Genomic DNA, 27,435 nt, shown 5'->3' with positions numbered 1-27,435 from the left:
TTAATGGGTGCAGCACACCTACATGGCACATGGATACATATGTAACAAACCTGCACATTGTGCACATGTACCCTAAAACTTAAAGTACAATAATAATAATAATAATAAAAAGAAAATATATTTTACATGTTTTATGACCAAAATGGAGTTAAATTAGAAATTAATGACACAAGGATATTTGGGAAAACTACAAATATAAAGAAATTAAACAACATACTTCTGAAAACTAATTGGTCAGAGGAATCCAAAGGAAAACTAGAAATACTATGAGATGAATGAAAACAAAGACACAACATGCCCAAACCAGTGTTATATGCCTATATTAAAAAATAAGAAAAATTTCAAATCAGACTTATCTTTTCACCTTAGTAACCAGAAAAAGAGTAAACTAAATCGAGCAGACGGGAGAGAATATATAAAAAATTGATGTGAACCAAATGAAATGGAGAGTAGAAAACAATGGACAAAATCAGCAAAACCAAAAGGCAATATGTGAAAACAACTTTTTAAATGACAAAGTTTAAGCTTTACATATATAAATATGTAAAAAGAGGAGGGAAGACTCAAATTACTAAAATTAGGAATAAAAGAAGGATCATTATTGACCTTACAAAAATAAAAAATCACAAAAACCCATAAACAAGTGTATGTCAACAAATTAGAATTAATAATATAAAACTAACAATTCCTAGAAAGGCTTAAATTATTGATAATGGCTGACAAAAAATTTATAGGCCTATCACAAGTATAAAGACAAAATTAGTAATTAAAAAAGCTATTCACGGCGGGGTGCAGTGGCTCATGCCTGTAATCCCTGCACTTTGGGAGGCTGAGATGGGTGGATCATGAGGTCAGAAGATCGAGACCATTCTGGCTAACATGGTGAAACCCTGTCTCTACTAAAAATACAAAAAATTAGCAAGGTGTGGTGGTGGGTGCCTATAGTGCCAGTTACTTGGGAGGCTGAGGCAGGAGAATGGCATGAACCTGGGAGGCTGGAGCTTGCAGTGAGCCAAGATCACACTGCTGCACTCCAGCCTGGGTGACTGAGCGAGACTCCATCTCAAAAAAAAAAAAAAAAAAAAAAAAAAAGCTTTTCATACAGTAGCAACCCAGGCCCAGATGGCCTCACTGAACCAAACATTGAAAGAATCAATGGAATTAATCACAAACTCTTTGAAAGCAATAGGTGACAAAACACTTCCCAAATTATCCAATGAGGCCAGCATTATCTTGATACCGAAATCAAATATATCACAGGATAAAAAAGATATACAAAACAATATATTTTATGAATATAGATACAAAAATCCTCAATAAAATACTAGCAAACCAAATCCAAGCACATTTACAAGTTATTATATACTACAATCAAGTAGGATTATTCCAGGAATGCAAGGTTAGTTTAATACAATGAAAAGAATTAGTTTAATATATCATATTAATACAATAAAGGACAGAAGCATATTATTATTTCCATAGATCCAGGAAAAAAATCATTTGACAAAAGCCAACATACTTCCCTGACAAAAATTCTAAGTAAATTAGGAATAGAAAGGAATTTCCGCAACTTCATAAGGGACATCTACAAAAACCTCCCATAACTAACATCTTATTTAATTGTGAAAGACTGAATGCTTTCCTCCTAAAAATAAAAGCCAAACAAGAATGTGTGCTCTAGCCACATCTATTTAACATCATACTGGTGAATCTAGCCAGGAAAATCAATCAGGGAAAAGACAGAAAATACACCAAATTGGAAAGGAAGAAGTAAAAATATCTTTGTAGATACTTCGTGTGTCACGAATGACATGATCCATATATAGAAAATTCTAAGGAATCCATTAAAAAACTGTTAGAACTAATAAATGAGTTCCAGTCAATATTAAAAATCAATTGTAGTTTTTATTAGCAATGAACAATCTGAAAATGAAGGGGGAAAAATAATTTCTTTTATGAGGGTTTCAAAACACTAAAATATTTAGGAATAATTTAGATATAATGTTTAAAAAGGTGTAAGACTTATACACTGAACATTATAAAACATTGCTGAAAATATTGAATATGAGCTAAATAAACTGAAATACACCTTACGTTTATAGACTAGAAGACAATATAAACATTATTTTGCAGGATCATTGCAATCACTACCAAAATTTCAAATAGCTTTTCATGAAAATTGACAAGTTGGCCTTAAAATTTATATGTAAATTCCAGGAAACGAGATTAGCCAAAATAGCCTTAAAAAAAAGAAATTCAGAGTTCATACCCTTCTTAATTTCAAAGCTTACTACACTAAAGTCTTTATTAGATAGTGTGGTATTGGCAAGTGAATTGATATATAGATCAGTGGAATAAAATTGAGACTTCAGAAATAAAGGCTTCCATTTATTCAATTCATCTTCAAAAGACATGTCAAAACAATGCAGTAGGAAAAGAATTTAACAAGTAATACCAGGACAACTATATACCCGAATGAAAAGAAATAGTCAGGTCCCTACCTCAACCCTTACATAAAAATTAAATTAAATGATCAATGTAAATGTAAGAGCTAAAACTCAAAATTTGTACAAGGTTACACAGAAGTAGATGTTTGTAACCTTGGGTAAGGCAAAGTCCTCATAACCGCCAAAATTAAAAGCAACAAAACGAAAAATTATAAATTGAACTACGTAAATATTTAAAATGTTTATGATGCAAATAATACCATCAGAAAGTGAAATGACATCTCATACAAATGGGAGAAAATATTTGGAAATCATATATCTAATAAAGGACTTACATTCATAATATATGAAAACACAACTCAATAATAGAAAGTCAAATAAACCAATTTAAAAACTGCTAAAGAATTTGAACAGACATTTCTCCAAAAAGATGTTTAAATGACAAACAAGCACAAGAAAAAATGCTTAATATAATTCGTGATTAGATAAATGCAAATCAAATACCAATGAAACACTACTTCACATGCACTAGGATTGCTATATTAAAAAATAACAAGTATTGGCAAGGATCTGGAAAAATTGGAATCCTCATACATTGCTGGTAGGAATGCAAAATAATGTAGTTGCTTTGAAAACAGACTGGCAGCAACAAAAAGTTAAACATAGACTTACCAGACGACTTGGTAAGCCAAAATCATGTATATACAAAATACACACACAGACACACACACACACACACACATTCAGAAGGAATAACATAAGTTCACCCAAAACATACTATACATAAATATTAATAGCAGCATATGTGTAATATCCAAAAAGTGGGAACTCAAATGTCCCTGAACTGAAAAACGTATAAGCAAAATGTGGCATAATCATACAAAGAAATATCTTTCTACCATAAAAAGTAGTACTTTTATGGTAGAAATGAAGTACTGATTCATCCATGGATAAACTTTGAAGACTTTAAGTTTCATGAAAGAGGCCAGACATAAAAGACCACATATTGTACGATTCAATTTATACGAAATGTAGAAAATAGGCAAATGTATATAGATAGAAATAGGGCCAGATGTGGTGGCTCATGCCTGTAATCCCAGTGCTTTGGGAGGCTGGGGAATGTGGATCTCTTGAGCCCAAGAGTTTGAGACATAGTGAGACCCTCATCGCTACAAAAAATATAAATAAATTGGCTGGGCATGGTGACACATGCCTGTAGTGCCAGATGCTCAGGAGGCTGAGGTTGTAGGATCACTTGAGCCCATAAGGTTGAGGCTGCAGTGAGTCATGATTGTGTCCCTGCATTTCAGCCTTGGCAACAGGGTGAGAAACTATCTCAAAAAATAAAAATAAAAATAATGAAAGTTTATTGCTTATTTAGAACTGGGGAGGAGAAAAAAATAAGGACTGGCTGTTAATACCTACAAAGTATCTTTTAGGAGGGACAAAATGTTCTAAAATTAGAGGGTGGTGGTTGTGCAACGTTCTGAACACACTAAAAATATTGAATTATACACTTTATATGATTAATTTTATAATATGTGAGTTCTGCAAACAGGGACAATTTGACTTCCTCTTTTCCTAATTGAATACCCTTTATTTCCTTCTCCTGCCTGATTGCCCTGGCCAGACCTTCCAACACTATGTTGAATAGGAGTGGTGAGGGAGGGCATCCCTGTCTTGTGCCAGTTTTCAAAGGGAATGCTTCCAGTTTTTGCCCATTCAGTATGATATTGGCTGTGGGTTTGTCATAAATAGCTCTTATTAGTTTGAGATACGTCCCATCAATACCTAATTTATTGAGAGTTTTTAGCATGAAGGGTTGTTGAATTTTATCAAAGGCCTTTTCTGCATCTATTGAGATAATCATGTGGCTTTTGTCTTTGGTTCTGTTTATATGCTGGATTACATTTATTGATTTGCATATGTTGAACCAGCCTTGCATCCCAGGGATGAAGTCCACTTGATCATGGTGGATAAGCTTTTTGATGTGCTGCTGGATTTGGTTTGCCAGTATTTTACTGAGGATTTTTACATCGATGTTTATCAGGGATATTGGCCTGAAATTTTCTTTTTTTGTTGTGTCTCTGCCAGGCTTTGGTATCAGGATGATGCTGGTGTCATAAAATGAGTTAGGGAAGATTTCCTCTTTTCCTATTGATTGGAATAGTTTCAGAAGGAATGGTACCAGCTCCTCCTTGTACCTCTAGTAGAATTCAGCTGTGAATCCATCTGGTCCTGGGTCTTTTTGGTTGGTAGGCTATTAATTACTGCCTCAATTTCAGAACTTGTTATTGGTTTACTCAGGGATTCGACTTCTTCCCGGTTTAGTTTTGGGAGGGTGTATGTATCCAGGAATTTATCCATTTCTTCTAGATTTTCTAGTTTATTTACATAGAGGTGTTTATAGTATTCTCTGATGGTAGTTTGTATTTCTGTGGGATCAGTGGTGATATCCCCTTTATCATTTTTTATTGTGTCTGTTTGATTCTTCTCTATTTTCTTCTTTGTCTGGCTAGCGATCTGTCTATTTTGTTGATCTTTTCAAAAAAACTAGCTCCTACATTCATTTATTTTTTGAAGGGGTTTTCTTGTCTCTATCTCCTTCAGTTCTTCTCTGATCTTAGTTATCTCTTGTCTTCTGCTAGCTTTTGAATTTGTCTGCTCTTCCTTCTCTAGCTCTTTTAATTGTGATGTTACGGCGTCAATTTTAGCTCTTTACAGCTTTCTCCTGTGGGCATTTAGTGCTATAAATTTTCCTCTAAACACTGCCTTAGCTGTGTCCCAGAGATTCTGGGACATTCTGTTTTTGTTCTCATTGGTTTCAAAGAACTTATTTATTTCTGCCTTAATTTCGTTATTTACCCAGTTGTCATTCAGTAGCAGGTTGTTCAGTTTCCATGTACTTGTACAGTTTTGAGTGAGTTTCTTAATCCTGAGTTCTAATTTGATTGCACTGTGGTCTGAGAGACTGTTTGTTATGATTTCCATTTTTTGCATTTGCTAAGTAGTGTTTTACTTCCAATTATGTGGTCAGTTTTAGAATAAGTGAGATGTGGTGCTTAGAAGAATATATTCTGTTGATTTTGGGTGGAGAGTTCTGTAGATGTCTATTAGGTCTGCTTGGTCTAGAGCTGAGTCCAATCCTGAATATCCTTGTTAATTGTATGTCTCGTTGATCTGTCTAATATTGACAGTGGGGTATTAAAGTCTCCAACTATTATTGTGTGGGAGTCTAAGTCTCTTTGTAGGTCTCCAAAGACTTGCTTTATAAATCTGGGTGTTCCTGTATTGGGTGCATATATATTTAGGATAGTTAGCTCTTCTTGCAAAAATATATACAAACTATTTTTTTCCTTGAGAAATGAATTATTTAATATAAATATAGGGTTCCTCTGAAGATTTAATCCTTTGAGCTATCTTTTTTAGTCATTGTGGCTAATTCAGTTTGACTGCAATTGAGAAGTACGATCACATCTTCTTGCATTTTCCCTTAACTAATAGGCATAATCATTGTGTGATAGAGCACTAAATTCCTTTTTATACCTTTGGGGATAGGATGCAGAGCAAAGAAAATAAAAATTAGGTTGAGAGATACTAATGTTCATAGTAATTTTAATGATTAAAAATAGGTCAAAATATTTCTTGTGTCCATAACCAACAATCTGTAATACATGAGTATATTGGAAAGAAATGCTAAAAGAATAAAAATCTTTAAAGCCTTCAGAGATATGTCAATCTTGTGAATAATAATCCCAGAAAATAAAAGGATTTTTATTTTGGGAAAATTCTGGGACTAGTAACTTTGTTAGGGTACATGTGGCCACAAAGTAAGAATTTTTAACCTAAATACAAGGGAAGGATTTAAAGCCTAGAAAGAAAGATTATTCTTTAACTACTAAATTAATCAGAATAGCTATGATAGTGTTTTAATAGGAAGTAAACATGAAGATTTAGCAAGTAAGATCTGTGAGACAGATATCAGAACTTTGTTATCATCATACCCTATGTTTTTATTGATGAATAATATCCCATTGCATGATGATGCCATAATTTGTCTTTCTGTTCTCCAGTTGATGATCATCTAGGTTGATTCCAGTGTGGCACTCTTTGGAGAAAGCTACTATTTTATTTTAACTTGTCTGTTCACTATATGACACTCTACACAATGAACTCATTAAGAGAAAATGCTTAGTGATCATTATTTTGAAAATGTAATACCTAGAATTGTCCCAGGTATATAGTATATAATCAGCAAATATTCAATTGGAGTAGAATTTAACCTCTATAACCTGGTTTATTTGAAGAATTTCCTTGCTGAAAGTTAGTTAATGCTGTAGGTACTGGGAGGTGATACCACATTATGCCCCTTTGAGGCAGACTATCATATTTCTCTATTTACTACCTAAGTTGCCTTGCGGAATTTTCTTACATTTCCCTGGGCTTTGGTTTTCTCATCTAAAATATGATGATAATTATATATCTGTTTAATTTATGGTTAATTGAATTTTGCCCAGAATTTAATAATTACTCAACAAATGTTACTTACTACTCTATTACTGATAATGTGTATCCTTCAAATATCTGACTAAGCCTATTACATGAAGAAAATGTTAAGAATAGTGCCCTCAAAAAATGTGGAAGGAAATTTAAAGGCACCAAGTATAGCCAACACAATATTAAAGGAGAAGAATAAAGTCATAGGACTGACACTACTCAACTTCAAGGCTTACTACAAAGCTGTGGTAATCAAGACAGTATGTATTGGCAACTGAACAAACGAGGATCAGTGGAATAGAATAGAGAGCCCAGAAATAGACCTACATAAATATAGTCAACTGATCTTTGACAAAGGAGCAACAGCAATACAATGGAGAAAAGATCGTTTTAACAAATGTTGCGGAACAGTTGGATATGCACGTGTGGAAAAAAGGAGTCTAGACACAGAACTTACATTGTTCAAAAAGATAACTGAAAATGAATCCTAAACTAAATGTTAAATACAAAAAATATATACAAATTTTATCTTAGAAGATAAAATAGGAGAAAATCTACATGACTTGGGCATGGACATGACTACTTTTTAGATACAACACCAAAGGCATGATCCATGAATGAAAGAATTGATAAGCTAGACTTCATTACAATTCAAAACTTCTGATCATGAAAGACATAGTCAAGAGAAGGAGAAGACAAGCAACAGACTGGAAGAAGACAAGCCACAGACTGGAAGAAAATCTGATACAGGATTTTTATCTGAAATATACAAATAACTCATAAAATTCAACAATAGGAAAACAAACAAACTGATTTTAAAATGTACAAAAGATCTGAACAGACACCTCACCAAAGAAGATGCTCGACATCACATGCCACTCAGAAAATGCAAATTAAAACAATGAGATACCACTACATAACTATTAGAATGGCCAAAATCAAAACACTAACACCACCAAAAGCTGGTGAGGATATGGAGCAAAAAGAACATTAATCGTTCATAGGATTGCAAAACTTTATAGCACTTTGGAAGAAAGTTTGGCACTTTCTGATAAAACTAAACATACTCTTGTCATATGATCCACCAAACATATACCTTTGTATTTACCCAAAGAGGTTGAAAACTTAAGTCTACAAAAACACCTACACACAGATGTTTATAGCAGCTTTATTTATAATTGCCAAAATTTGGAAGCAAACAAGATGTCCTTCAGTAGGTGAGTGAATAAACTCTGGTGCACCCAGACGATGAAATATTACTTAGCACTAAAAAATGAACTATCAAGCCATGAAAATACATGAAAGAATCTTAAATGCATATTATCAATTGATAGAAGCCAATCTGAAAGGTCTAAATACTATATGGTTCCAAATATCTGACCTTCTGGAAAAAGGCAAAACTAAGGAGACAGTAAAAAGATCAGTGGTTGCCAGGGCTTCTGGGAAGGGAGGGATAAACAGACAAAACACAACGTATATTTAGGGCAGTGAAACTATTCTGTATGACACTATATTGGTAGATACATGTCATTATACATTTTTTTCCAAACTCATGGAATGTACAAAACCAAAATTTAACCCTAATGTAAACTTTGAATTTTAATGATATACCAATGTAGTTTCATTGACTGTAACCAATGTACCACTTTGGTGCAGGATGTTGATAGTAGGGGTGCTTATGAGCTTGTGAGGGCAGGGGATACCTGGAAACTCTGTACTTTTGCTCAGTATTGCTGTGAACCTGAAGTCTATTTAAAATGAGAGGAGGAAAAGGATATACTCTTTGGGGGAGTGAAAACCTTGCTGTCCTGTGTGGCAACAGAGGAAAGTTATTCTAGCGGACTGACAACCAGCTCAAGGAATTTTTTGTAAACTATGCTTAATCAATTTGAAAAATGAAAAATTCACATTAAAATATAATGAAATCTTTGTATCCCTTTTTAGTGCATGTATTACTAACTTTGTTTTCAAAACAATTCATATTGAAAAATAAAAATCTGCCAAAGATAGGAAATGAAACATTAACTTATTTTAATATTCTTTTTTAAAAAGAAAGAAATCTTCCATTATAAAATAACTAGAAAGAATGACTAATAAGCATAGTTTAAAATGCAGAGTTGACAAAAAGTGAGGTAAATTTCTAGGGTCATGTGAGCAATGGGCCACAAGACTTGAAACAGAAATATTTATGTAAAAATAGGACTCTTAAAAAAATGTCCACATGCAGTGAATGAATGAACTACTTCTAAATAGACATGACAAGGTGATGTGTCTTAGGTTTATTTGGCTCTTGGTTTGAAAACAAAATAGTCTAATCTTTTGGGGAAACAACGGAGGAAGATTAATAGAGCTATGAGACCTCAGATTTAAGAAACACAGTGAATCCCACACAGGATAATTTTGTTTGCAAAAATTCACTCTTGCATACATTACTATGTATAAAACTGCAGATAACCACAAACTGATTATATTTAAAAAAAAACACAGCCAGAAAGATGAGACAGATCACCCTTATGGAACAAGCGTTTGTCTGACAGCAAACCTCTCAATAGTCACCAAGTGAGAAGGCAATACAATAATAGCTTCACGACTCTGAGGGGAAATGCTGAAAAATATAGATTTATATAACCAGATAAATTATCATGCAAGAAAGAGGGTTTTCTTCTGGCAAACACACCAAAAACACTTACCACTCTTATGAAGGGACTTAAAGGAAGTACTTTAGACAAAAGAAAATTGCTAGAAAATAATTGAAAGGGAATACTAAAAATAGAAGTGCAATTTATTTTTAATACCTTAGAAACATTTAGTAATTTTTTCCCCAAATCACATTGTAATAGATAAGTCATATTCTTAAGTAGTCAATAGTCAGGCACTATCATTACCAATTTTTAAGAAGAAAGAGAAGCATGGGACAGTTAAAATAAATTTGCCAAAATTAAGAGTTAGTTTTGCTCTTACATGTAGGAAACAATGGGGTTGTTTCCAGTTGTTTCTACTAAAGGTAATGCTGCTATAAATATTTTCCTTATATTTTTCATATATCCATGTACTCATTTCTTTTCAATACATCACTAGGAGCAGAATTACTTGGTCATAAGGTATATTTATATTAACATTACACTATTTCCAATATTTATAAAACAATAACAAATCTCTAGAAGGCTCGAATCATGAAACAACATGAACTTGTCTCTTAAATGTCCTTAATTCATATCCTCTTCCAATGTACATTGAGTTTCTTTGTTGTGCTACTGCTCAGTTCCATATCAATTATTTATATTAAAACTATTAGGTGAAAATAATATTTGTTGAGTGCTTAATATGTACTCCAGATTGCTAAATACTTTACATGTATTAACTCCTTTAGTGTTCATAATAATCATCTATTATTCCCATTTCACAGGTAACGAAGCTGAGACTTAAATAAATGAATACATTCCCTATGGTCAGATATCTAAGAAATGGAAAGCACTGCAAGATATAAATCAGTGCATATGGCACTTCTTGAAGATCATTTCAGTAGGTCAGGTCATCTCTGGAAAGAGTGATTAACCAAATCAATGCACAGAGACACATATGAATTGCAATGTTTATAACAAACTGTGTTAAGACAGAGACTACATTGTAATAAAGGAACCTCAAAATATTGTAGCTTAAATAAGACAGAAATTAATTTCTCTTTCATCTAACAGTCCAGTGATCCACAGCCAGCATGGTAGCTCTGCCATCTAGAACATGTGGCTGCCAAGGTTTCCCAGACATTGCTATTTCCCAGCCGGAAGTAAAAGTGAAAGTAACATAGAGGAAGTAAGTCAGACCCATCACTTCTGCTATGAATCACTGGCCCAGACTTAATCATACAGCCATACGTAGAGCCGAGGCAGTCTAGAAAATGTAGTCAGAAGATTGGCCAAAAGGACTCAGACATGTATGCAGCTAACATTCAGAGGATTCCATTACTAAAAGGATGAAAACAATGAATATGAAGAACAATTCATTTACTAATCAAATCTGTTGAAAACATAAGACACATGCAAAGATGTAAGAGGAAACAGCTAGAAAACAGGTCAAAATCCAACAGGCAGAGGCTGAAGAGAGTGACCTAATACAGTAGTTAATGACAAGTCTTTAAAAAAATAATTGAAATATAACTAAGACCAAATGCACAAAATATAAGTATAAAGTTTAATGAATTTACACATTAAACACATCCACATACAGATCACCAAGTTCCAGAAATAGAAGAGTAGCAGTAGCCCTACAAGCTCCCTTTGACTGTTTTCTAATCACTAATCTTGCTTACCTCCCCAGAGATAGCTACTACCTTAGCTTCTCAACATAGACTCGTGTTGCCTATTTTGTTATGTCATTATATTTGTGGGATTTATACATGCTGTAGTGTGTAGAATTACTTTTTTATTGTTGCATAGTATTCCATAGTAAAATATGCAATAACTTATTTAACAATTTTTTTCAGGAAAAACATTAGAGTCATTTATGGTTTTTAACTATTAGAAATAATACTGCTATAACGGTTTCATTCGTGTTTTTTTGTGCACCCATCACTCGTGTCATAGAATTGCGATATATATATATATATATATATAAAATCTTTGTAAAATGTGCTAAATAGTTTTTCCCAAATGGGTGTATTAACTAAATGTCTCTCTAGCAGTATACTAACATTCTGATTGCTCAACATTCTCACAAACACTTTGGAAGGTCAATCTCTTTCATTGTTGTCATTCTGATACATGTGTGGATAGTGGTTTTAATTTTAATTTCTCTGATGACTACTGAGGTTGTGAATCCTTTCTTACATTTATTAGTCATTTAGACACCCTCTTTTGTTGAATATCTCTCTTAGTCACTTGCCCAATATTTTATTGGCTGGTCTGCCTTTTTCTTATAGTTCTCTATAAAGTCTGAATACGAATCTTCTGCCAGTTTGTAACTTTCTTCTCAGTAAAGAGCTTTTGAATTTTTGAATGAAAGGATAACAAGAATAGCTCCATACTTCGAGAAAATAAGTCTGCCACACATAAGTGAAAGTTAATCAGAGAGATGTTAAAAATGTGACACATATATATATTTGAAAAATATGAGAATCTAATTTAGACAGAGGAAAACAACAATGCAAAGAAAGAAAAATGATGAAAGATATATTTTATAAAGAATCACTGATTTATTCAATAAATCAGAGAAATCTTGATAACTGAGTTGGAAAATTATGAAATACAGACCATTCATAAAGGATAGTAATAACTTGATAAAACAAGGCAGTCAATATTGGCTTAGTTGGGAATGCAGGAAAACTGAAGTTTGGAATTACAGTCATGCATTGCTTAATGATGGGGATATATTCTGAGAAATGCATTGTTAGGTGATTTCTTTATCATGCAAACATCATAGAGTGTTCTTGCACAAACATAGATGGCATAGCCTACTACACACCTAGGCTGCATGGTATATTGCTTCTAGGTTACAAACCTATACAGCATGTTATGGTACTGAATATTGTAGGTAATTTTAATACAGTGGGTATTTATATATTTAAATGTAGAAAAGGTATGTAAAATATAGTATTATCATCTTATGAGATCATCATCATATACACCACTCATCCTTGACCAAAACATTATTATGCAGGACAAGATTGTACTAAGGAGTGTTTCCTATTGAATTAGCAAGACATAAAGAAAATCACCAAGTAGTAGCAAGTCTCAACTTTTTCCAGCTTAAAGTTATTCTATGATTCTTGTCATGATTAAAAACTTCATATCCATTTTCTTTCTAATCACTGTAACAAGAAAAACAAAATGATTTAAGGCAGGCTCAAAGAAAGCAAGATTAAGAAATTGGAAAGGAACAGAAAATGCTTTCCTATAGAAGGGTTTCCCCAAGAAGGGAGATTTGAGGAGCAACTATTTTAGATGCCTGTTTGTCAGAATATTTCCCATTTCCTTCCATGCTAGACATGATGCCCTTCCTCTTCTGATTATTAGTCTTACTAACAAGTTACAAGGAAAGGCTGCAGAACTTCCCGTGCATTATATTAAAATGTTTATCAGAGTAAGATCTTACCTCCTTTATCATTTTTCATCAGCAGCAACATCATCATCTAAAATTTACTGAGCATTTGCCATATACTGTGTATTATATGCATTTAATCCCCATAATATCCTATAAATAATTATGATTACTATTATTCCTATTTTGTAGCTGGAGAAAATGAAACAGAAAGGTTAAGCAATTTGCCCAAGTGACACTGCTAGTAAGTCATGGAGCATGACTATCAACCAAAGCAGCTTAACTCTGGAGCCTACTTTCTTAACTATGGTTCTCTACCTTCTCCTTGTCAAGTAACATGTAACTATTATTCAGTTAATGTTCTAAAAGTATAAGAACCATAAAAATAGGATTTATCGGTAAGGACTTGGGATGTGGAAAGCCCCATATGGCATAGAGTGCTCTAAGGACAGAAATGAGACTGACACACGATAGTGAGTGATAAAGACAAAAGACCACTGAAAATACCTCACATCCGTTCACTCCTCTCCCTCTCTACTTCTGTACCACTGTCATCGCTGATCCGGAACACTTCCATTGTCTTTAATATCCTCTCCACTTCCAAACTGTCACCATTCCAATTCATTCTCCACCCTACAGCCTAATGATCATCTATAATTATGAAACAGTTCAGCCACTCTTAATAAAAATATTCAATGGTTTCCCGCTGCACATAGTATAAAATCCAAATTCCTCATCATGGCCCACAGAGTCATGCAAAATCTGTCCCCTGCCTCCTTCCCACACTCACTACACCCCATTGTCCCCTTCTCATCATGTATATTGGCTTTTATGTCATTTTCTTGAATACAGGAGGCCCTTCCCCACTGCAGGATCTTTGTGACTGCTATTCTCTCTGCCTGACCTGTTTTTTTTCTCCAGCAACTTACATGTTTGGCTTCTTCTCATTCTTCATTCTGGCTTAACACATAAAACTTTTTTGGGACCACCCTGTGTAGAGTGCTCCTCCCAGCTCTTCTTTATCATATAACACCTGGCTTATTTCTGTAGTAGACTTTACCAAAAGCTGGAATTATATTACTTGGTCATAAATATATTAATCTTTCTTTTCTACTAGAATTAAGCTTCATGACACTCTCTGGCATATGGTAGATGCCAGTTAGAAAATTTCATTAGATAAATATATAGCTCAATAAATGGCTCTCATGCTTCTGATCTTGTGTAAGTAGGGGCATAGGGTCATTAACTGAGATAGGAAATACAATAAGAAAATCAAATTTTGGATAGGAAAATAGTTCAGTGAGGCACAGGTTGAATTTGAGATGCCTGCAGGTAAGATATATAGAATTGTCCATGAAGTAGCTCAGAAAAAAGGGTCTAGAGCTCAGACAAAAGTTTGCACAAGATAACACAGATTTAGAAGACAAGAAAATAAGATGGCAGATAAAACAATTGATGTGGATGAAAAGGCCCAGGAAAATATGCAGAATGAAAAAAAGCAGATCAAAATACAGTATCAAAAAAGGAAAAGAAAAAAGACTGAGAAGGGACCTTCAAATAGGTCAGAGAGCACAAGAAGATGGGAAGAGATTATTAAGGAAAATGAGAAGTTAGATCAAGAGGGTCAAATTCTTATAAGAGGTTAAGTAGGATGACAAATAAAAGGGACCATTAGATTTGGTATTTAGGACCTTTGGGAGAGGTAGGAACAGGGTAGATTAGGACATTGAAGATAAACATGTTTCGAATTCATAGCTTTACCTAGGGCTTGCACTATATCAAAATCTCTTTTACTGGCTTTGAAAACACCACGACACAGAAAGTGTGACAAAATGAAATTATTAAGTATCCCACCTATCAGCTTTAAAAAAAAGAAATAGTTATCTTGCATTGTTGGGATTTTCTAAAGAGGCGGTATCAAAGTCAGCTGAAAAGGCTTGTCTATTCAAACTTGCAGAACTATGTAAGGAAACTCATGATTATCAGTAGCAAAAGCTACCGGGGTGCTTTCAGAGAATGAAAGCTTTACCATATATACACTCAACAGAAAAGAAATTTGAGAGCAAGGGGTTGTGACCAACAGCAGTCCACAGAGCCTGCCAGGGTATGGCTGGCAATTCAAGATCACAGATGCCTCCAGTTGCTCTAATCAGGTAGAGTCCTTTTTACTAAGTGCATTTACGTCGGTAGTCAGCAGAGATGCATCTATGCACTAAATCTCGCACCTGAGCTGAGTGTAAGTAGTCGAGTATTTAATTTACCCCCCACTCTCGAGTTCAAAGACAGAGCCATGTTGAAATAAATCCCCTTGCAAAGTCAAAAACTGACCTCAAACACAGATGGATTAGAGCCCAGAAAAGAGATTTTAGCACTGGCATATAGAACTGGAAATGAGATGGGGAAAGAAGGGGCTTCTAAACAGCTCGTTTTTACGTACTATGTATCCCAGATATTCTGACACAGAATTGTTCTACTCATTTGTTTATTTCAGGGGTGCTTAGCAGCAAGAGAACATTTCTATAAATATCTATATATCCTGCTAATAAAAACTAGGGATTCTACATATCTGCTGTAATACAAGAAACACACTACTTTAAAAATATATTTCTTCTGATAATTAAATAGGGCCCAGGACAGTGTTTTGTAGAATTAAACCAGCTGTCTGCTAACAAAAGAGGCGTGGCAGACGGTATAAAAGGAAGCGCTTTTCCATCCTCTAGACCATTTACTCTGGAAGATGCTGAGATACAAAATGTAGAATGGAAAGCCAAATAAAGAAAGGCATGGTAATGGAACAAGGACAAATGTTGGACGTCTGCCCTCTCACTTCGTTTGTGGGAGACAAGCGGTGGCAGCTGCTAGGTTAGAGTCCCTGGAAGAGATGCTGGGGCAAAAGAGAGCTCGGGTTGCTGTTTTTACTTCAGCGGCGGCGGCTGGAGCAGCGGGTACAGGTGAGGTTGCCCTGGCGGTGTCCATAGCAACGCTGGAGGGGGTGGCAGGGAGAAAGGCGCCCTCCACCCTGTCAGCCTCCTCCTCGCCTCCTCCGACCTGCAGGCGCGCTAGGCGCTCCGGGCGCCGCGCTCCGCGAGGGGGAGCAGTACTCCAACCCGCGACCCTCCGCCTCAGACATCACAGTTGCCGCGGCAACGGCCGGAGGAGGAAGGCCAAGGCTTTTCTCCTGCTGACGTCCCCCGCCGACGTCCCCCGCCCACAGTACCCAGAGTGCTGGGGCCTGGATGAGATCTGCGTCCGCTTCACCCGAGCATGAGCTTGGGTCTCTCGGAGGAGCAGGAGACGCGCGCTCGAAGCCGCGGGCCTGACCCTGATCCCTGGATGCCGCCGCCTTCTCCTCCCCTGGGTGGTGGGGGACAGGGCCTGGGAGGCACGGTCACGCCGAGTTTGAGCACGTGACCTTCCAAGAGCTTGAGAGTCCCCTAGAGAGCGGGCCCCACCCCAATCCATCCCGCCTCGCCGGAGGGGTCCATCTGGCTTTAGTCCTTCTCTTCTGATTCCCTCTGTCCCGACCCGACCAACGGCAGCACACTCTCCCAGTCCCTTCACTCCCACCTAGAATTATCTTCGAGGACTAGAATGCCGGATCCTTTCTCCCTTTTCTCTGCCCTTCCCGGGTGTCGGGAGCAAAGGAAGGGTCAGAGGCCTTCAGAGAAGGTGGCCCGCTCAGACAAGACCAGAGAGCACCCAGGACCCGACCCCGCTCGCTGTAGGCCTCTCAGCGGGAGAGGGATGCGGGGCGGGGAGTGGGGTGGGGTGGAGTTGTCAGCTGGCCATATCCAGTCATCTCTGGCCAGGTAAACTAAGTGCCCAGTAGGGGCACCCGTAATGGACTTCAAAATTGCATACAGGAACAGATTTTGCTCAGAGCCCAACTGAATCCTGTTTTTATTTACTGGAGCAAAACAAACCCTTCTCCAGGCGGAGAAGGGTGTCTCTTCTGGCAGCTAAGTCAACGGGGACTCTTGCCTCGCTTTCCAATATATCAAAAGGAGGAAAATTTTGCAAGAAACCCTATCGTTCAGCTGTAGACAGAGAAAAAGGCAAAGAAACAACTTTTCAATTCTATATGGATTGAAAAAATGAAAAATTTTGAGGGCAGTTTTTCTAAAGTATACAAAAGATCTATCCTCTTCTTGAATAATATTTAATATTTTATTGCTGTAACCAGGGCTTTTCATGAAAAAAGATTTTATTGTGATATTTTAATGTAATTCTCAAAATTTTAAAATTAAAAAATATTGTAAGTAATAAATGTGTTTCTGATTATATATATCATATACTTGATTTTCCAGAGATTAATGGAGATGCTTGTGAATCTATGTATCACTGAATGACTGTTGGCTAACTAGCACCTAATGCAAAGATAACCTTTAACTGGAGAAAATGCGTAAGGAAATGAAAAGCATTTGCCAAATGGAATTAGTGTAATATTTTGTTTAAGAAAGTTTTAAATGAGTTCTTATATATGTGGTCATTTAAATACTAAAACAAATGATCTTTTAATTAGAGTTTTAAAAAATTTTAATTGGCACAATAATTGTAGATATTTATGGGGTTCAGTGTGATATTTTATATATGTGTACAATGTGTAATGATCAAATTGGGGTAATGAGCAAGTTCATCACCTCAAACATTTATTATTTCTTTGTTCTGGGAACAATCAAGATCCTCTCTTCTAGCTATTTATAACTATACAATATATTGTTGCTAACTATAGTCACTCTGCAGTACGATAAAACATTAGAAGTTATTCCTCTTATATAGGCATAATTTTGTGTTCATTAACCAACTTCTCCCTATCTTCTCTCCCCTTCACCCTTTCATCCTGTAGTTACCACTCTTCTATTCTCTACTTCTATGAGATCAACTTTCTTAGCTTCCACATATGAGTGAGAATACGTGGTATTTATCTTTTTGTGCTTATTTCACTTAACACAATGTCCTTCAGGCTCAGCAATGTTGCTATGAATGACAGGATTTCATTCTTTTTTATGGCTGACTAGCATTCCATTGCGTATATATGCCATATTTATCCATCTGTTGATCGACACTTAAGATAATATCATATCTTGGCTATTGTGCATAGTGCTCCAATAAATATGGGAGTGCAGATGTCTCCTTGACATTCTGATTTTCTTTCCTTTGATATATACCCAGTAGTGGGATTGCCATTCTATTTCTAGTTTTATGAGTAGCCTCCATACTATTTTCCATAATGGCTATACTAATTTACATTCCCACCAACCTTGTATAATACATCAAAAGGAGGACAATTTTGCAAGAAATAAACACTATTGTGTTTATTCCCCCTTCTCCAAGACCTCTCCAGCATTTGTTTTTGTCTTTTTGATAATAGCCATTCTAACTGGGGTAAGATGATATCTCCTCTAGGTTCTGATTTGCATTTCCTTGACGATTAATGATGCTGAGACTTTTTTTTCATATACTTGTTGGCCATTTGTACGTCTTCTTTTAAGTGATGTCTATTCAGATCATTTGCCCATTTTAAAATCAGATTATTTCTTTTTATGCTGTTGAGTTATTTGAGTTCCTTGTATATTTGGAATATTAATTCCTTGACAAATGTGAATTAGAGTTTTGAGATTAGATATATGCCTTTAAATACCAACTAAAGTGTTACCTGATTGTTAATTTAGATATGTTCTGGTGTCTTTGCACTGAAATATTCAACTTTGTAAGGCAGTCATTTCCATAGATTATTTTTCTAAGGAATTTCCCTTTAAATGTGATTCAGTAAATAGGAGATTAGTAAAGGTAATATTTATTTAATTTTTAATTTAATTATCCTCCAAACTTCTAAACTACCTGCCAAACTATTTCTATGCTGGCAGAAATCTACTATCTCCCCAAATATATTATCCATACCCTCAAGTGCCAAATTTGCTCATTTCTGCCCACGCTAAATGCAAATGTATATTTCAACTGTGAGACAGGTCTGTGTATAAAGACTGTGTATAGACTAGTGTTTAAAACCTCAGTTTATGTCCTTAGTATCTCACAGCAGATGGGAAATGATCAGAACAACCATGTTCCAGTGTGTAGATGTTTAATTGAATGGGAAAGTAAGTAGAAAAGCTTTTAGTCTTCCGGACTGGTTCTTCTGCCATTTGAAAAGGTTAGCCTAGCACACCACCCTTTGTGTATTTCACATAGCATTAGAAGCCTCAGTGGGTATGGCATGCTTTCCAGCTGGGTCTCAATGTTTGCATATTCAAGTGCTGCTTTATTTCTGTCAATGCACAATATATAGTAGGACATTAAATTATAGAGAGTAACAAATATCTTCTTATGAAAGCTTTTAAAATGAATAACTATCTTATTTGACCTTAGTATACACTAGAATTAAGGAGACTAGAAAAAGTTAAGAAATGATTTTAAAGAATCTAGAATCAGATATCATACCCCAAATATGTAATTTTTATTAATAGTAGACATCTCTAGATAACCAAACCAGAGGTGATTTTTTTCTTCTGCTTTTTTTAACTTTTAAATATATAATAAGCAGATATTATTGAATAATAATAAACAATAATATATTTTTAAAATTGGTAAATATTTAGGCTTTTAAAAGTATGTCATACATTTCTTTATTTTAATCTATTAATTATTACTAACAACACTTTCAATATTTTAGAATGTTTAAGTTGTAACTGTGTACTAGAAAAAAGCCTATAGAATAAAAATTTACAAAATATGTCTTTCCAAAAGTTGGGAACTTTTCACAGATTCTTAAAAACAATTACAGGGCCAGATAAATTTTAATCTCTAGCTTAGTTAATAAACAATATGATATTACAAGAAACTAATATTTTAAATATTCATTAATATTTGTATAAGCTTTTCAAATTTTAAAAGCATACGATGAAATGCTGACAGTTTTTATCTACTGATGTTTCAGAATATAACCACATTATAGTTTATCTGAGCCAGTGGATACCAAGGAATTTATAAGTTGGAGTCAAAGTATTTGATGAAAAGGCATTAATAAAACAATAAAAGAACAACATAAAAATAGCCAACTTGTAATTCCCTCTCAACGAGGTATGCCACTTTAAACAATGGATCTTGTATCTGGAACTGAAGTAAGTAAACAGAGTTTGTCTAGAAGAGGGAAAAGGATAATTGAAAGGTATTTGTTTTTTACAGAAAGTAGATAATGTGAAAATTTGTCTATCTCCATTTTCCCAAAGTCCCATTATCAAAGATCTATCATTTGAACTGGAGCCAATGGTAAATGTCCATAAATGCAATCATGTAACTAACACAACAGAAAAATATTAACTAAAGCTCATAAATTTATAACAATCATGCTGTAACTTTAACAAATATGGAATAATTTACATACAGTTGACCTTTTGGGTCCGCAAGTTCTGCATCTGCCAATTCAACCAACCATGGAATTAATAATATTTGGGAAAAAATAAAAAATAAAAATATAATAGTAAAAAAATACAAATAAAATATAGTATAACAACTATTTACAAAGTCTTTATATCATATTAGGTATTATAAGTAACCTAGGGATGATTTAAAGTATACAAAGGGACGTGCATAGGTTATATGCAAATACTAGACCATTTTCTATCAGGGAATTGAGCATCACAGGAAGGTCCTGGACCCAACCCCTAATGGATACCAAGGGAATACCGTATAATGTTCAGTTCACCTTTAAAATAAGTCATCTTTGATTTCTTACACCTCTTATATATCCAGTTACTAAGTGTTAATTGTTAAACACTTCTCTAATCTGCTGATACTTGCTTGTATCTCTGGCTTGGATTATTTATTCAATTTACTACTTGTTCTACCTGTTTCATATTTTGGCCCCTTCATTCTTCTCTTAGGTGCCTAAAGTATCTTTCTAAAATGAAAAATCTGAGACTGTTTCTTCAAATAATTAGATAGATAGATAGATAGATAGATAGATAGATAGATAGATAGATAGATAGAGGTTTGTATGTGGGAGAGGAAACAACCACATTTTAAATGTATTGTTAAGCTCACACATATGTATGTGAAATCTTCAAGGACCCTAAAATTAAAATTTAAATAAATGCTAAAATGAAACCAGATTAGTGAGCTATAACAGAAAACTAGAGCTGAGGCCTATCTGAGAGCAATTTCCTGTACCAGGAACCATAACATCTGAGGATTGGAGGGATTAGGGAGAAGCAGTGAAGTCTTGGATTCTAGTAAAGTTGGGTAAATGTAGCTGTTTTATAAGTGCAAGGAATTGGAGGGAAAGGAATAATATAAAAATGACTGCATTTTGGACAATATCTTCACATCCATTTTTCAGTGCACTAAATCTCTTTTTAATGTTATCTAAGCTTCTATTGAAACAATTGAGTTCCTGCATTTTACATTTTTTTCTGTTTTATTTTATAAATCTGTCTAGTCACTTTAATATCTTTTTTTCTTGATTCAAGGAGATAGTGAAAGAATTTTCTACAAGTGACAAAATCATGAATTCAGAAATTTAGGAAAAATGTCACATATCAGGTAGGATAATTATTTTAAAATCTACACCTAGAACATTGCAATGAACCTGTAGAATACCAAAAAAAAGATAAAAGTTTTAAGACTGTCAAGCAAGAGACTGATCCTCTACTACAAAAAGACAATAAAACTGCGCATTTCTCAATAGGAAGTAAAATGGAATACAGAAAATTAAAGTGTAAATATTTAAATGTTTAAAAAGTTAAAATAAGAGATATAAATTTTTTTTTAGCCAGAAAATTAAGAAATTTAACCATTCACAGACTTTAACTAAAGGAACTTCTAAAGCAATAGTTTCAGGGGGGAAAAAAGGTCTGCAGAGTAAAAGCCCCACAGACTAGGAAAAGAAATAGAGGGAAGAAAAACGAAAAAAAACTAGTAAACTGGAAGATGAGTCTGAAAACAAGTGGCTCTAGTAAGGATAATTGATATTTATGTTATTTATAATATATATTTTAAAAGAAATATAAAAGAAGAAGAAGAAGGCTATTGTCCAAGATCTGGAGTTCAAAAGAAAAAAATTAAACCCTTGATAACAAAAGATTTTAATTTACTACAATATGGTAGGAGTCAAAGGATTAGCAGAAATATCAAGATGTAGAATTTAATAAGTTTGCATTTTCAAATTTAAATGGAAATTTCTAAGATAATTCTAATTTATAAATTCCAAACCAATCAAGGGGGAAGGTTAATAAAAAATAATTTTACACTTAAAAGTAGTGGATAAGGAAACATTAAAAATAAACAAGATAAATAGATATCACAAGAATACAAAGAATGCGATGTTAAAAATAGATATATTCAAATGCTTACAATATCTTATAAAAATTAATGCAAACCAAAACACATTTTCAGACATACAAAGCTAAAATAATTCACTACTACCAGATCTGTTTATAATAAATATCAATATCCTTTAGGCAGAAATATCTTTCAAGCAGAATAAAATTATGTCAGTTGGAAATACAGATCTATAAAAAGGGAAGAAGAGCACCAGAAATAGTAACCACATGAATATATGATTTTTATAGTTATTTTATATAAATCACTTTAAATATAATTGATATCCGAACAAAATAACAGTGTATAATGGTATTTATCACATGTATAGGAGAAATATATAATAACAATAGCATAAACCAAGAAGAAGGTAATAGAAGTATTCTAAGCTCCTTACATCATGTAAGTGGCATAATAATTCTTGAAGGTAGACTTAAATAAGGTAAATAAGTATACTGTAAACCCTAAAGTAACCATTGGTATTTAACTAATTTTTAATGTGCAGGAAAAAGAAGGTGAAAAAAATGAATAACAGATTGGGCAAACAGGAAAAAAAAAAACAAAACAGCAAGATGATGACATAAATCTAACCACATTAAATGTATATGTTCTAATGAACATCCAATTGAAAGTCAGACATCGGATTAAAAGGCAAGCCCCAAATAAATGCCACTTACAAAAAATGTACTTTATATTTAAAGTCACAAATAGTTAACCAAAAAGGGATAGAAAAATATGTACCATGCCAATACTACAACGGCTAGGTTATCAATGGAATACAAGGTTGGTTTAACATTTAGAAAATCAATAGTCATCCATTGTATTAACAAACTAAAAAGAAAAGTGTTCATCTCAATAACACAAAAAAAGACATTTGACAAAATCCCACATCCATTTCTAATAAAAACTCTCAGGAGAGTAGGAGTTGAATGAAACTTCCTTATCAGAATTAAGGACAAAATTTTACTATATTTTATACATAATATGCACTAATATACAATTATTTTTCTATTTTTAATCAATTCTCTCTCTTGCTTTTTAGACTGTATATGTTGTTCTGTTTCTTCCATTTAACTGCCATTTCTGACATTCTACAGATCCTTTTTGGAAACCTTACTGGCAATCATAAGCATATTTTTAGTTAAATATCTCAAGGATAAAGGTAGAAACTTGCACTTTCCAACCAGTAGTCAGTAGCAACAGGTGGGTATTGAGCCCTTGAAATGTGAGTAGTCTGAATTGAGATGGGCTGTTTAAGAACTTTTTTTTTTTTTTTTTTGAGACGAAGTCTCGCTCTTGTTGCCCGGGCCAAAGTACAATGGTGCGATCTCAACTCACAGCAACCTCCGCCTCCTGGTTTCAAGCGATTCTCCTGCGTCAGCCTCCCGAGTAGCTGGGATTACAGGCACTGCCACCCTGCCTAGCTAATTTTTGTATTTTATTTTATTTTTTTTAGTAGAGATGGGTTTCACCATGTTGGCCAGGCTGGTCTCAAACTCCTGACCTCAGGTGATCCATCCACCTCGGCCTCCCAAAGTGCTGGGATTACAGGTGTGAGCCACCATGCAGGGACAATAATTCTCTAAAAAATAAAAAGTAAAATACCTCCCTTCATAATTGTTTTAAACTAATTACATGTTGAAATGGTAAAATGTTGAATATATTGGGTTAAATGAAATATGTTGTTAAAATTATTTTTATCTGTTTTTATTTTAAAATGACTACTAGAAAGTTTAAAATTACATCTATGGCTCATATTATATTTCTATTGGATAGTGCTGGTCTAGCCATTTTTAATAGACTGAAAATTCTCATTAGGAAATTCTAATCATACCTAAAAATGATCCTCGAATCTTACAAATGGTCTTTAAAAAGAGGATATCAATATACATACTATGGCTAAGAACTATGCTTTAAGCTTATTACAATTTCCCCTATAATAGACCAAGATGTTGAGCAGACTAAATGAACACTAAATATATAATGAGTGTATATTTATGCACAGTTCTACCAGTAAACATCCAGTTTGCTATAAATAAAATATAATTTTCTATAATTAAGCTAACATTGAGCAGCATTTTTAGCAGATAGAACATGACTTTGAGGGAATAAATATTTGAGGCTTTCTTTTAATTCATAGAATAAATGGTTAACCTCTCATTTTCTTGTCCACATAAGAAAAATTTCATTATAACTGTAGTTTATCAGATGTTACATTTATTGTTATTAGTTCAATTCAGGTAATCATACAACACATTTTCTTGGTTTATGTTATGAAATGTGATGTAGATTTAGGTTTTCTCAGCCTTCTGCCACTCTAAGATCTCAATCCCCCTTTTGTTGTTGTTTTTTGTTTTGTTGTTTTCATCAAAGGTTACCATTAAGTAAAGAAGGTAGTATACTTTGTATAAACATTTGATAGGCTTGGCTGGTTCAAGAAATAATACAAATGGAAAAGTTTCATCATAGAATAGAGAATAAATTTGTAATTAATTTGCTCTTATGAGCCACCATATCACCTATGTCATTCATGTCCCTAAAATTTAAAGTAGCAATCCAAGATATTGTAGATGTTCCAGAATATTCACTTTGTACCCTCCTTCAAGAAGAAATAGCCAAATACCTGACTGACCATAGTCTTATTTGTTAAAAGTCCAATTAGGTTAACAGAGAAAACCAAAGCAGAGGAAAATAGCGCCTAGTGTGAAGGGAAAGTCAACATTCTTCTAGTAATGCTTGCTCTTACTTCATTTCTTCCTCTTCTACAAATAAAGAGATGATAATTAGATAGATATTTGAATGTAGTCACTCAGGAAACTCAGAAACTTTGAGTCTGAGCCACATATTCTGACCATGACTTTTATCAGGTAGTATTCTAAGTCACTATTTTTATCAAGCAGCATTAAATTAAGACTCTTAGAACTACATTCTAGCCTTAATCAGAATTATACTCTGTATCCCAAATGGTAATCAAGTGCTTAAACATTACTAACTGCTGAACCATTTGGTGCAAAACTCCAGTACGATACCCATCAATGAAACCTTGCCTGTACAAAAGAATGAGAGCTTTTGTACAAAAGGAAAGACCTCAAAATGTGAACTTGACTTAACTTGTAGTTCTGGAGGCACAGAACAGAAGAAAGCTATGAAGAAGGGAAGTCCTGGTTTTATGATCTTTGATAAGGTATTCTAACATAAACATAAAAGCTTTAAGATCAGGAACTAAAAGATTCATAATTATTTTTTCTATATCACTTGCAGCATTATTTAAAGCAAATGAACTAAATATTTTTGGATAACTACATCAAAGTATTTACTGAAATTAATCTTTTGACTAATATAACTGAATCACCCAGCTTTAAATGCTGATTAAAGTAAAAAATCAACTTATACTTCCAAGTAAATTAAAATTTTATTATTTTTTATTCCATTGTGCATATGCATGTGTGTATATACATATACTATTTTCTTTATCCATTCATGTGCCAATAGACACTTAGGTTTTTCTTCCATATCTTGGCTATTGTGAATAATGCTGCAATGAACATGAGAGTGCAGATATCTCTTCAAGATATTGATTTCATTTCTTTTTAATTTATACCCAGAAGTAGAATTGCTGCATTATATGGTAGTTCCGTTTTTAATTTTCTGAGGAAACTCTATACTGTTTTCCATAATGACTATATGAATTCATATTCTCACCAACAGTACACCAAAGTTCCCTTTTCTCCATATCAACCCTTGTTTCTCTTGCCATTTTGATAGCCATCTTAACAGGTATGAGGTGATATCTCATTGTGGTCCTAATCAGTATTTCCCCAATGATTAGTGATGTTGATGAACTTTTCATACACCTGTTGGCCATATTTACGTCTTATTTGGAAAAGTATCTGTTCTAGTTTTTGCCCATTTTAAATTGTTTAGAATTTTTGCTGTTGAGTATCTTGCATTTTTTATATTAACCCCTTATAAGGTATATGATATGAAAATATTTTCTGTCATTCCATAGGTTGTCTTTCAATGTTGCTGAATTTTTTTCTTTGCTCTGCAAACAGCTATTCAGTTTGATGTAGCCTTCCTTGTTTGTTTTTTTTGCCGTGTTTTTATTATTCAGCAATAAAAAGAAGGAAATTCTGCCATTTGCAACATGGATGAGCCTAGAAGACATTACACTAAACAAAACAATCCAGATGCAGAAAGACAAATACTGAATGATTTTACTAATATATGGAATGTTTTAAAGATCAAGCTCATAGAAGCAGAGTAGAACAGTCATTTCCAGAGGCTGGAGGATGGGATAAATAAAGAGATTTTGGTCAAAAACATACTCTTTCAGTAATAAAATAAAGAGGTTCTACAGATCTAATGTACAGCAAGGTGATTATAGTTAACAATACTGTATTATTTGATATTTGATGAGAGGGCAGGTTTTAAATGTCCCTACCATATGTACACATACATAAAAATGTTATCTATGAATATGATGGATATGTTAATTTGACTATACATTTGTACCATTACACAATGTATATGTGTATATCAGATCATCATGTTGTATACCTTGGATATGTAAAATGTTTATTTGTTAATTAATTAAAATAAAATAATGTTTTAAAGTTATTTGATATGAAAATAAATAAGTAAGGAAAAAAATCAGTTTCCCTCTGTATCCACCAAATAAATGCTGAAAGAATATTTTTAAAGTATCTGTTTAAGTGGTGCCAAGCTACCAACCTGCTGTAGGGCTCCACATATCTTGATCTGTCTCAGCCTATGACAGAGTGTTATATGAATTATTGAAAGGCAAATCTTTGCCATGCTCACAGATATTACAGATGTATGAATTTTAAATCTTGGCAGTGCCATGTGTTGTATGAATGCATTTTTACTAAGGAAAAGGATCCTCTGAACATGAGTGATATGTTCACCTTTTTTAATGTGAATGATATAATATCTATTTTAACTTCAACCGTAATCATTATTAACTATTTTCTCATTTAGGAGCCTCCAATTAATGCCAATTCATGATTCTTATTAATTATTTCAATTGAAGTTTAAAACTCTCTTATGAAACATGACCTAATGGAGTGAATCAGAGCCAGAGCAGCTGAACAGTACAATACCATGTAACAATAAGTGAAGT

General features: G+C 33.9%; 1 protein-coding gene across 11 annotated transcripts in view; it reads right to left on the bottom strand.

Moving 5' to 3' along the window:
* The window catches only part of NOL4 (nucleolar protein 4), a 380,020-nt gene that overhangs the window by 294,689 nt on the left and 57,896 nt on the right, over positions 1–27,435 (bottom strand). The window contains exon 1 of one of the 11 annotated variants that reach the window (XM_055234939.2): positions 16,195–16,314. The exons of the other annotated variants lie outside the window; for them this stretch is intronic. The gene's annotated coding sequence lies outside the window, so the exon portion shown is untranslated. Of the gene's footprint in view, positions 1–16,194; positions 16,315–27,435 lie in introns of those variants that run through there. 11 annotated transcript variants of the gene reach the window in all.

Source organism: Symphalangus syndactylus, chromosome 1 (assembly GCF_028878055.3).
Source record: "Symphalangus syndactylus isolate Jambi chromosome 1, NHGRI_mSymSyn1-v2.1_pri, whole genome shotgun sequence".
In the NCBI taxonomy this organism is placed as follows: Eukaryota; Metazoa; Chordata; class Mammalia; order Primates; family Hylobatidae; genus Symphalangus; species Symphalangus syndactylus.
Note: the sequence above shows the minus strand (reverse complement) of the source record. Positions and strands in the feature narration are given on the sequence as shown.